The sequence below is a fragment of the Coregonus clupeaformis genome, unplaced genomic scaffold (assembly GCF_020615455.1).
Source record: "Coregonus clupeaformis isolate EN_2021a unplaced genomic scaffold, ASM2061545v1 scaf1167, whole genome shotgun sequence".
Lineage (NCBI taxonomy): Eukaryota > Metazoa > Chordata > Actinopteri > Salmoniformes > Salmonidae > Coregonus > Coregonus clupeaformis.
In genome coordinates, this window is record NW_025534621.1 from 9,329 (window position 1) to 21,584 (window position 12,256).

Genomic DNA, 12,256 nt, shown 5'->3' on the forward strand with positions numbered 1-12,256 from the left:
ACTTAGTGTTGGAAAAGGTGGCATCTGACGGTGCCACATTCAGAAACCTTCACTGAGCTCTTCAGTAGGCCATTCTACGCCAATGTTTGTCTATGGAGATTGCTAGAGCGTGTGTTCGATTTTATACAACTCGTCAGCAACCGAGTGTGGCTGAAGTATTGCAAAACACTAATTTGAAGGGGTGTCCACATACTTTTTTGTATATATAGTGTACCTTGTAAACTTTTTCCGCATTAAATATCTTAAAGGAAAATTCGTGGTCTGTACCTCGAGAACACAAAGATTAAACAGAGCAGTGAAATGCACATTACATCACTGAAGACAACTAATTAAACAAAATGTACATGTTTAATTGAAATACTAGATCATTGCATTGAACTGTGCATAATTTCTCACATACAGTATTCCCAGAGGTCATTTAGTGATGATTAAAAGAATGGAATAAAAAATCAATTGAAAATGAGGTTAGACTAGTTAGTAATTCTTAAGTGGTTCTGTGCATTTTTTCCCTTTGATTCTCCCGCTCTTCAGTTGTCTCTTTTCCTCCTTCCTTCATCAATCTCTCTTCACTTGCAAAGGGGGGATAGTCGGAGTCATCTTTCGGTCCGGTGGAAGGAATACACTTCTCATAGTATGCACACTCGATTCATAAAGTAGGGATGGAGGACTTCTTCTCCTTCAAGTACTTCACTATCTCCCAGAAAACATCAGGAACATTGGATCTCCCGGATGGGGAGGAGGCAGAAGTCACGGTGGAGAGAAAGAGTCACATCAGCATGCTTTGGGGGGGTCCCTTTATCATAAAGCATTGCCACGCATCTATAATCACATTTGTGTACTGGCATACAGTTGAAGCAGACCAAGTTTTAGGAGTCTCACACATGGGGATTTTTTTAGCAGAGTCTGAAACAAATGTCAAAATTCAGGCAACCGCGGCTATTCCAGGTAGGATGCAGACTTTGGAACTATATAAATGTTTTATATTCATAAGAATTTGTTTTATCATTATTGGCCCAGAACACTCCGTGATAGAGCATGGCGCTTGCAACGCAAGGGTTGGGGTTTGATTCCCAGGGCCAGTAAGAAAATGGTACATCACTAACTGAAGAGCGTCTCCAAATGACTAAAATGTAAATAGTAATTGTTATTATTGTAGGCCTATTTATTAATCTAAACCAGTTTTTAAATATGTGAAACGTGGTTTTTTTGTACATTCTGTTGATACATTTTATGTTGGTTAAATTAAGTTCGGGCTCTGCCTTTTTAATGATGTACTCTGTATTACTTTAAGATACTGTATGTTATGGGTAGGCCTTTTGTAAAATAAATATCCTTAGCCTATTGCTGTCAGGTGTTCGGTATGGTAGAAGCACAGCCTTTCTCCTGTATTTTACCGCAAATAGACACGTTCAAAATGTGAAGGTTTAAACAAAGTTCAAGCAAGTGTTTTGTTTGATTCTGTTGAAGCCATTTTCTTTGGGCCAAATTAAGCTCCAACTGTAATGTTGTGTTTGGCCGTTATATAATATTCTCCTCATTTTTCCCTATAACAATGGCTTGACTTACTTTTGATATTACCCTAATAAAATGTTGAAACTTTGTAAAGATTTGGTGTGTTGTGGCTGTTTATTCATTATACTGAAGGCCTATGATATGAAGGCAGTGCACTATGGTGCTCCAACTAACTCCGACAGTTGAAGCTGATGTGGCCTACCAGGCCTACCAGGGTTACTCCTATAATCTAACAATGTAGTGATTATCTTTAGAAAAATAACGAAATGAGTCTGCTTCTGTACGCCTATATCTGTATAGCAGATACAGTAGCCTATCTGACAAGGGTAAAGAGATGCATGTGGTGTCGTAGCATGCCACCGGCACTCTCTCTGGGGGCTTGGCCTAAGCTTCTCTTCCTTTATATTTTCAAATTAATATCATACAGTGGACGCCTAAGCCTATGAAGCCTATGCAATGCCCAGATTGGCACCTACTGCAGAAATCTCTCGGACAGCTGGAACCATGAGGTGGACAATTGTTATTTTAGGAAAGTAAATAACAATAAAACAATAGGCTATACATTTTGCATATGCTACACATGGAAACACAAGGAATAGTGTCTTTGTAATTATACGTCATGTTACAACACCAACATGTATTACTTTATCCTTGTCAGATAGGCTACTGTCTTAGTTTATTGATGGGCGCTGGCTGCGTTGATGGATTCCCTAATGGGTTATGCACCCAATGCATATGGATGACCGGCACATTTCTCAAATGTCTGATAAATAAAAAATCTTCCCAATCACTTGTCAGGCGCCAAGTTGTCATAATGAAACCCTGATATATATTATATACAGTATATAGTATTGGCATACAGAAGCTACAAAATAATATTCTCAGTATCACTGATTCACCAAATGATGAAGATAAGAGCATAGCAACTCACCGGTGATGGCCGATGAGCTCGTGAGTAATATATCGGTATTCTTTGATAAAGTGCTTTTCACTCAGAATACATATATTTTTTTAGCTTCTACAGAAATATTCTTCTCCTCTTTTCAGCAGTAGGCATTTGCTTTGCTCAAACAGTAAACCTAAGTTTTTCTCGATATTGTATCTTTTTCGGGGAAATTTGTGACAAAGCTTCAACCAACCATAGAAATATAATCCATAGATGGCAGTTCCCATTCAGGTCAGGACTGTCGGTTATTGCTAGTGTACCCAAGGAGTTTAACAGTCAAAGTGTCAGGGTTCCAAAATCCTTCAATGGTTTGTATCTATGGCCACAACTCAACAAGCCGTTTATATTTGGCACATTTGCATGCTGCCCAAATTGGCGGACTTCCCAACTGTAAGTGGTCCACAGCTATTTTTTTAAAGCTATTTATCCTCTGTAGCTAAATTATGTTCTCTGGTGTAGTATTTTTAATTATTTTTATTGATGTCTGTTCAGACAGGAGTAATATCATCTTGGAGAAAACATTTTTTTAGAGCCTACAATTTACATAAAATTATTTCCAATTTATGAGGGGGTGCTGCCCCCCCCCCCAGCGACCCTACTTCCTAGGGCTATGCATTGAAGGGTTAATGTACAGGACTTTAACCAACTGCAGCTAGGTTCAATTATATACAACGGCAGAATGTTCCTGAACCTGTAGTTGGGGATGTATGGCAGCAGTGATTTGATTGGTCTCTGGGTCTCTTGGGTAGTCTATACTCTTCACAAAGGTGTACACATCGTGCACCTCACCACCTTCAAAGGCACTTCCTGGTAGGAGAGAATGAGAGAAGGTTTGTATTTGGTTAATGACTAGAATAGAATAGAAAACGTAATTTCTCTTGAAAGGAACTTGTCTTTGATACATACAGTGAGGGAAAAGTATTTGATCCCCTGCTGATTTTGTTCGTTTGCCCACTAACAAAGAAATGATCAGTCTATAATTTTAATGGTAGGTTTATTTGAACAGTGAGAGACAGAATAACAACTAAAAATCCAGAAACGCATGTAAAATTTTTTTATAAATTGATTTGGCATTTAATGAGGGAAATAAGTATTTGACCCCTCTGCAAAACATTACTTAGTACTTGGTGGCAAAACCCTTGTTGGCAATCACAGAGGTCGACTTTCTTGTAGTTGGCCACCAGGTTTGCAACACATCTCAGGAGGAGTTTTGTTCCACTACCTCTTTGCAGATCTTCTCCAAGTCATTAAGGTTTCGAGGCTCGACGTTTGGCAACTCGAACATTCAGCTCGCTCCACAGATTTTCTATGGATTAAGGTCTGGAGACTGGATAGGCCACTCCAGGACCTTAATGTGCTTCTTCTTGAGCCACTCCTTTGTTGCCCTTGGCCGTGTGTTTTGGGTAATTGTCATGCTGGAATACCCATCCACGACCCATTTTCAATGCCCTGGCTGAGGGAAGGAGGTTCTCACCCCAAGATTTGATGGTACATGGCCCTGTCCATCGTCCCTTTGATGTGGTGAAGTTGTTCCTGTCCCCTTAGCAGAAAAAACACCCCCCAAAGCATAATGTTTCCCACCTCCATGTTTGACGGTGGGGATGGTGTTCTTGGGGTCAGGCAGCATTCCTCCTCCTCCAAACACGGCGAGTTGAGTTGATGCCAAAGAGCTCTCGATTTTGGTCTCATCTGACAACAACACTTTCACCCATTTCTCCTCTGAATCATTCAGATGTTCATTGGCAAACTTCAGACGGCCCTATACGTGCTTTCTTGAGCAGGGGGAGACCTTGCTGGGCGCTGCAGGATTTCCAGTCCTTCACGCGTAGTGTGTTACCAATTGTTTTCTTGGTGACTATGGTCCCAGCTGCCTTGATATCATTGACAAGATCCTCTGGTGTAGTTCTGGGCTGATTCCTCACCATTCTCATGATCATTGCAACTCCACGCGGTGAGATCTTGCATGGAGCCCCAAGCCGAGGGAGATTGACAGTTCTTTTGTGTTTCTTCCATTTGCAAATAATCACACCAACTGTTGTCACCTTCTCACCAAGCTGTTGGCAAAGGTCTTCTAGCCCATTCCAGCCTTGTAGGTCTACAATCTTTTGTCCCTGAAATCCTTGGAGAGCTCTTTGGTCTTCGGCCATGGTGGAGAGTTTGGAATCTGATTGATTTATTGCTTCTGTGGACAGTGGTGTCTTTTATACAGGTAACAAACTGAGATTAGGAGCACTCCCTTTGAGTGTGCTCCTAATCTCAGCTCATTACCTGTATAAAAGACACATGGAGCCAGAAATCTTTCTGATTGGAGAGGTCAAATACTTATTTCCCTCTTAAATGCAAATCAATTTATAACATTTTTTGACATGCGTTTTTTCGGGATTTTTTTGTTGTTATTCTGTCTTTCACTGTTCAAATAAACCTACCGTTAAAATTATAGACTGATCATTTCTTTGTCAGTGGGAAAACATACAAAATCAGCAGGGGGATCAAATACCTTTTTTCCCTCACTGTACATATACATTACATAAACGAGCAGAGGCCAGTTATAGTACACACGATAGGAAAAAATACGCAAAATCCAATAACCATAAATGCAGTGAAGACCAACAGCATAGTGTTGAAATTGGTGGCCCATGTGCATGAAGAAAATCTCCTTGTATCTGTTCCTGGTACGGGAGCTGATGCTTGTAGATATGAATGATGTTAATGTTATTCTTGTTCTTGACCAAGGCAGTAGGCTAGGTAGCGATGATCGAGGTGGTGTATTCTGCGTGTAGGCGATGTGAGGGCTCAGCAATGTTTACGGACGATGGGAGTTGAAGTACCTGAGTTGAAGCACTGGACCCAATCCCCTAGTGTCTGGTCGACCGCCTCCTTCCATGATGTTGAAGATGTCGGCCTGACCACACCATGGGGTTGAGGTCCCACCTCTATCGCTGTGGGTGACAGCATCAGAATGAATACGTTTGTCATGTAAATGGAAAACATACTGACAATACACTGGTTTCCTATGACAGGAAGAAGATTGCATGATGTGTTTCCCATGAACACACAGCACAAATACAAACACTTACAGAAGCCATGCTTGCCCAGGAGTCCTGAGAGTAGGCATCAGCTAAGGGTAGATCCAGCAGGATAAACCTCACGGGCGCTGAGGTTATCTTCCTCTGAGAACACAACAGATTAATCTTTACACTCCCGTAGAACCCAGATTATAGAAGTCAGATGAAGCCCCTTCTCCTCGTAGAAACCCGGGTCAGATGGTGCATGCGCTTCCCCTTTAAGAAAGCAATAGAGTCATGTTGAAATTATACACTCCAATTTTGATTAAGTCCAGCCAGCATTGTATCAGTAGCTAAGTTTCCATCCAATTGGCAACAGATTTTCATACGAATATTCTAAATCCGCATGAAGACAATATGCCAATTTTCCCACCAGTGGTGTGTTTCCGCCAAACGGACTTGCAGATAAAAATTAGTGCATGATGACATAGTGTGTTACAGGAGGGGGTCGCAGTTCCGGGGCGATCCACTAGGTGTCCTCCTCCGACAACCTTAGGCACCTCCTCACTCACAGTCTGGACTAATCATCATCCTATTGGTGTCACCTGTGTCTACCTGTTCACCTGTATTTATGCCCTCACTTCCCTGTGTTCCCTTGTTCAGTTTTCTCTGCTAGTTTCTCTATGCTCAGCAGTACTAATCAGGTCTGATCGGAGAAGTATGTACAGGTACTCGAAGTGTTCTCCCTGTTTCTTTATTATTTCAGTCCGTTATTTTGTATCCTGGCTTCGGGACCACCTGTAAAGATTCTTGTTTCAACATCTCTGCCTACTGCCTACTCTCTATCATGCACGCACATGGGTCACACCTCACCACAACCCTTACAATAGTGCACACAATGTGTTTCCATCACATGTTCAACTCTACAGATAGTTTTGTCACCATAACTGTTGCGTTAAATAGCAAATGTACCTACCAGTGCTTGGCATTTGTCGCTCTTGCTAGACAGCAGCACAACAGCTCGCGGATACAGTGCGGGTAGGCTGTGTGGGTAGGCTGTGTGGGTAAGCTAGTCTACGTTATTAGATTATTATGGATATTTGTTATTTGTCAAATGGCAGTCAAGCATCGATCATCATGTCACCATAATCAGACTCTCATATTTATTGGAAAGGAGCATCAAGATCATATCACTGTGCACTTTCACCACCCTGTGAAGTTCATCATAAGTAATTTCATCTGTAACCCAATAAACTGCATAGTTTCCCGAGTGCGGAGTGGGAGGACCACGCACCATATACCGTGTGACTCCAAGTTTACTTAGACATGATGGTTATTATATCAATATTTGCGCATTCAATGTGTTTCCACTGCCATTTCTCGCATTATTAATTTTATCGACACAAAAATATCCCACCATATCGAAGGAACAAATGATCTGTCGGCATTTAAAAATTGTACCAAAACTTCCTGTTTCCATCACAGCTGTCATGATTTTTTTTTTACACAGTGTGGATGGTTAGAGACAGCAACAGACAGAATCAATTGCTTCCCCTTCCAGACAGTAATGCTTCCAATCTACATATTGTCTCAATGACAGCAACAGTCAGATTAACCATCCACTTCCCCTTTAAAACAGATCAATCTTCATTCCATTTTAATCTAATGCTCTCGCACGGAAACAGATTAAGATTCACTTTTGACCCTAGAGAGCATATTTGATGGCCCACATTGGAGGCTGGCAGTACAACTAAGGAGAAGGGGACATTGTTTCAAAGTACAGGTCTTGGATCAGTTTCCCTTGTAATTGAATTGAACTGAAGCTCTGGTCACCTGGATTTGTCTATAGATGTGCAAGATGACCCAGTCTTGGTCAGAGTAGGAGATCAGACTGAGGCCCATGTTTGCTGTGGTGTTATGGAGGTCACACACCAGGGTCCATGGCCCAACGCTGCCCTTGGGCCCCAGTAGAGTGTTCAGCTCTGGGCAGCCTCACCCGTACGGGGTGGCGTCCGTCCAGGTGAACTAGGGAGGGAGAGAGAGGTGGATGTGTGTGGAGAGAGTGAGAGAGAAGGGGGACAGAACGAGAGCGTGAACGAGTGTGCATACTAGAAGAAAGGTGTATCGCTTTGGCGTGGGAGAATACCAACTACTCATCTTTGCTGGTGAGAGACTGAGAGGGAGAAGTAAATGCCACCAACTCTTTGGGATGCCATCCCTTTAGCTCTGTAGGTTGAGTAAATCTTGAGTATCAATTAAGTACTAAGAACTAATATTCATTATGATATAGTCCCATTTCTGCAAAAACTGCATTAGACTGTTCAGATAAGTAGTGCCCTTGGTGGCCAGGCACATTCCAGCCCAGGCTGCAAGGTTCAGAATGTTCCAAAACAATATCCAAAGATATCTAGAAATGTTGCCATGACCACATTGTTAATTCACGGACTCCACAGTAGAGGGATATATTATATTGAAGCTATATTGTGTATGTTTCCTTGTCTCTTTACAATGCATTGTGTTATTATTGGCTTCTTTACATAGTTGTAAGAACTCATCTTTGATTCATACAGTTCACACCTGAATAGTTATTTGCCAACAGGTCCATACTTGTTAGAGGTAAGAAGTTAGGATACATTTGTAGTTGTTATCCCTTTATGGATCACACTGTTTGCATGTACAGTTTCATTTGTGCTTATGACAACCTATACCTTAGTATGGCGTCGGTGAAACAACGGTTGAGGTCCATGTCGGTGTATCTTTTGCACACTTGGACTGCACGTGGGTTGGATATGACTGTGGTCGAAGGTCGCCGACCCTGCCTTTTCCAGTTTCTGCCTCTGCAGCTCCTCTCACCAGGTACACGCCCGACATCTCATTGCCATGGGTACCGCCGCAGAGGGCGATCGGGACAGTGCTGGGAGAAAGACTGGCTTCATCTGCTGGCCAGAGAGAGAGAGAGAGAGAGAGAGAGAGAGAGAGAGAGAGAGAGAGACAGAGAGAGAGAGAGAGAGAGAGAGAGAGAGAGAGAGAGCGAGAGCGCGAGAGCGCGAGAGAGAGGTGTAGTAAAATAATAACCAAAGTGTAAGCAAATAGTAATCTTTGAGCTCTCTATCACATCACTCATTACCAGGGCCACCGGCAAACATGTGGTGAGCAGGCATTTGCCTCAGCACTTTTCACCACTTCTGATTTAGTTTAATGAACTTAATGAACCGCAGAGGAGCATTTTTGTCTTCTCATACAGGAGCAATAAAGGCCTAGTTCATTGTTAAAACACATGTTTTATTCATCAGCCGGTGCTGCAGCACCCTCAGCACCCCTACTACCCGCGGCTATGAAAGCCATAAATTGTTCGACTTTCACTTAGAACAATGGGGATAAACCAGAAAGATCAATTTTTAGGCTTACTGGAATTCATTACAGTTGTGTCGTTTTCAGTCAAAATAAATCACATGGGGCAACATTAGAGCAGGTTAAACTTGCCCAACTGCTCAATTCACTTGTCCCTGACAAGGTTCCAGAGTTTTATCTGGTTACAATCAGGAAGTAAATAAATTGCCCCACCACTCTGGGACATGTGATGCCACCTCTGCTCATTACAGGTATCAGTACAAGAGTCAGACAATGCCTAAATTACCTCAGAGACCCTAAAGGTATTCCAGGCTATTATGTTCTACAGTCTACTATGGACAACTATCCGCAAATAAGACCATTACTTCTTCTGGTTTTGCCTTGTCCACCTCAAATGGCCCATCATGGGCCCTTGGTCAGATTAACTGTATGAACTGAGCCTTGGTAGTGTAAATTAATTGTTAGGATTCCAGTTAGGAGCATCGTTAGCATCCAAGCTGTTTACCATTAACCATGGTTGCACTAAAACTGATTAGATACATACGTTTATTTCTCTCTCTCTCTCTGCGAATGTCATTCATTAACTGTGAATGTACCAACGTTTGCAGTTTTCGCAAGCTAGTGAGGGTCAGTGGTGTTATATGAAACAATGGGTAGAGGAGAGGGGTAAGTTGAGAAAAAGGGTTAAGTTGAGCACCCCTTGTTTCTAGGAAACCATACACAAAATTAATTTGGCCTAAAATGTAGGAAGAGGTCATCATTTCGTGGAGTCTTTGATAAAAATAAATGTATTGTGTTAGAGGTTTCATCTAAACCAAAGTAGATCATTTTTAAGGTTGTTCTATACATCATTGGGGTCTCTATAAGCTTCAATATGAGGTCTATAAACCTAGCATGAAAATTCGCATCCTTGTAGCTGTGCAGAGTAATATAGTCAAAATGTTTGCCTTTGGGTAAAATTGAGCCAATGGCAAGTTGAACAAATTAATGTGTTTAGTTCCTTTGTGTAATCCAAGGCATTGTCGCTGGGATATGAGATAACAATAAGTGTTAAAAGTTTGTTTGTTAGGTGTTAAGCCTGTGTTAAAATATGCTTAAAATGATGAAAAGATTTTAAAAAAGTGAATGTGATTAATTGTGTTTGGGGAAATAAAGATAGACATGGGTTTTAAAAAGGTAGTGGTTATATTTCATTCAGTACAGAAATTTGTAGACGGCTTAATTTACCCTGTTTCGCGGCTCAATTTACCCCATACCTGGATAAATTGTGCAAGAGAACTACTTTTTGGGACAAGCTATGTTTTCAAAACTGTAATGTTTACATGAATTCTGAATGTCATGTCTTGAATTGAAGTTGCATTTAGGTTACAACCATTGTAAAACTATTCTATGCAGGAAACTAGGGCCTGACCTCATAGCTTCTATTCATTGTATGTTACTGATCAACTCCACAGTTTGACTCAGATATCATATCCCAGTTTTCTGTGTCACTGGGTCATTGTAACAGCAGGGGAATCATCTACAGGTTTCTGTCTCTATCTCTGTTATCTCTGTCTTTCTCTGTTCGTCTTCGTATTTCTCCATGTTATTCTCACTTCCCCTTACTCTAATCCTAATCTATCATAAATTATTCTACTGATCAACTGCTCACCAGGACCTTGATTAACTGAATCAACATTGGAGCAAAAGCCTACATACCCAAGTTCTCCAGAAGGGTTGTCCACCTGCGCTATAATCTATAAGGGGCTTCTCCTAATATATTTTTTTTGCATGGCACATTCTATGAAAACAAACTGTGAATAGCATAAAGCTATTTTCATAGAGAATGGTGTTTCTCAAATGTTCTATCATAAATATGTAAAATGGCTCTCAGAGCTCATATTGTATAAATCCACCATGATGTCACCATACACTGACAACAACATTTACATCCTGAACTTTAACCCTCTGTCATATAACGTATCCTGAACTTTAACACTCTGTCATATAAGCAGACCCACTTCGTTTGTCTTCACTGTGCCAGAAAGTAGGGGAAATCAAAATTCCAGAGAAACAGGCTAGCAGGAAATGTAGCAGCTGACATACCAGTATGTGTTTTCCAGCCACTCAGTTTCTGCCTTCCAGGCACACATATAGTTTGTATACAAAACACTCCTCCCCTCACATGGGAAAAGTACAAACAAGTGTGCATTTACACACAGACACCAGCTGTGTGAGTATACTCACACTCAATCGCTAACATCCAAAGGAATCCATATGAGAGACAGGTAAGAACTTTAAACTTGACATGGTATAGAGAAAAGTGTAAGGCTAGCAGTCTTACCTTGCGGTGTAGGTGAAAGTTCCTTCCCTGGCTGGGTGTAAAGTCTCCCTGGTCCTGTCTGACCAAGTTATACTGAGCAGTCAGCAACCTTTGAACATTTCTACTAGCCCGCCCACGCGTGAGCCAAATGTCACAATCTGTAATCTAAGCAAACCAGACACTACACCAGGACCTTTCAATGCCAGAGGCAAGAAAGACCCGACACACACACACAAACACCCGCAAGAGTGGGCATAGACGCATACACACACACACACACACACTACAGCAGACCACGCCCTTAGCAAACCCCCAATTTTCACAGACTAAACTTTCTTTGATCTATCCATTCCTTCTTCCCCTCCCCCTCTTTCTGGTGCCTCCTTCCTGTTGATATTATTCTCAGATCAGATTTCAGTTAGCAACATTTATGATGTAATTCAAACTCCCTCTGCAGGTCCACTGCAGTACGAAGTGCTGAGTCTCCCAGAGCGAGAGAGAGCAAGAGAGAGAGAGAGCGAGAGAGCGAGAGAGCGAGAGAGCGAGAGAGAGAGAGAGAGAGAGAGAGAGAGAGAGAGAGAGAGAGGTAAGACATTGGTTGTGATCTTAGCCATCACTCATACATTTTTCATAAGTTGTCAGGTGCAAGGTTTGTGGGGGAAGGAAGGGATGGATGAGAAAGAGCAGTTTCTTGGACGACTGCGACTAGGAGGAAACTTCCGACAATGGTCCCATAGCAAAATGCAAAGTCAGCGATCAACGTCTTAATCAACACAATTGGTGTCTAGTGGTGCTTGTAATTCAGAGGTTGTTACTGTGTAATTACCTTTTTGGTGTCATTTTGAATAAATGCTTGGTCATGTCTATATCGTAAAATAAAGTGCTACCAAAACATATACATTCCATGTGTCAACTAATAACATTTTAAAGTGGGTGTGTTGTACCTCTAATGCTTTCTTCATTTTCTTCCTCATTGCCCTCCCTCTTCACCTGTTTTGTCCTCCTTTTCAATCTTCCTTTCCTCTCAGCCCCTCTCACTCTCTCTCGCTCTTTCTCCAAAGCTGTAATTAGCCCTCTAATCCTGTTGGGTCAGTCAATCACGCATAAGACTCAAACAGGACAGGAGAGATTAGGAGCAGA

General features: G+C 41.7%; 1 pseudogene; it reads right to left on the minus strand.

Moving 5' to 3' along the window:
- Positions 1 to 555: 555 nt before the first annotated feature.
- On the minus strand, positions 556 to 11,125 carry LOC123486357 (annotated as a pseudogene).
- Positions 11,126 to 12,256: the final 1,131 nt, after the last annotated feature.